The sequence below is a fragment of the Corvus brachyrhynchos genome, unplaced genomic scaffold (genome assembly GCF_000691975.1).
Source record: "Corvus brachyrhynchos isolate BGI_N302 unplaced genomic scaffold, ASM69197v1 scaffold413, whole genome shotgun sequence".
Lineage (NCBI taxonomy): Eukaryota > Metazoa > Chordata > Aves > Passeriformes > Corvidae > Corvus > Corvus brachyrhynchos.
The window spans coordinates 481,417-482,147 of NW_008237240.1; the positions used below are offsets into that span (position 1 = coordinate 481,417).

The 731-nt window shown below is 42.8% G+C and overlaps 1 protein-coding gene across 1 annotated transcript in view; it reads left to right on the top strand.

Annotated features, from left to right (window-relative positions):
- Nucleotides 1–231: 231 nt before the first annotated feature.
- Nucleotides 232–731, top strand: part of TMPRSS2 (transmembrane protease, serine 2) — a 14,107-nt gene continuing 13,607 nt past the window's right edge. Inside the window, exon 1 of the mRNA XM_008630591.2 lies at nt 232–418. The gene's annotated coding sequence lies outside the window, so the exon portion shown is untranslated. The remainder of the gene's footprint in view (nt 419–731) is intronic.

Sequence of the window (731 nt, forward strand, 5' to 3'; positions counted from 1 at the left end):
GATGGTTGAAAACCATCTAAGCAAGAGAGATTTTTTCCTCAGTTCATTTGAAAAAAAGCAAACCAAAACCACTCCCAGAAACTCCCCAAAAAGAGTGAGGAACGCTTTTTCCTGCTAATTTGCAATGCCTTTCAAATGGTAATAAAAAAAATCAGGGATTTTTTTTTTTTTTGTCATAATACCTGTTGGCTTACCTCAGAATCACCACTTCTGTCTGGTATCACTAAACTTCCTAACCCTTTTTTCCTGTCTCCTTTCCAGAAAACAAGGAACAGAACTATCCTGCTGTGACTTATCTGTCTCTGAGTGTGGGCAGAGCTGCACTTCCCGACTGCTGTGAAGAGCTGGGCAAGGATGGATGGGACATAAAGTGAAGCAGAAGTCCTGGAGCCTTAGTCACCGGTCTGATGGACTTTCAGTAAGTAGGAGTAAGACTCGCTTCTCACTTGTTTGACGCACAAATAAGTTCAGTGGTGCATTATTTACACCTTTTTGCTAGTGCTGATAAGCAAATACCAGCATGGCCTTCCTGAAGTGTCACAAAGAATTGGCATGCTCGAGGTGCCAAGCAGCTGTTGAAATCTGCTCCAGAGACGTTTGCAGTTCAGTTTTGGGTGAGATGATGCCTTGAGAGATGGTGTAAAAAATAAACTTTCACTTTGGGCTGAATTATGCTGTATCTTAATGCAGCTGCAGTGGGCCCATGTGCTGGCTTTTGCTCTGCAAGGTAT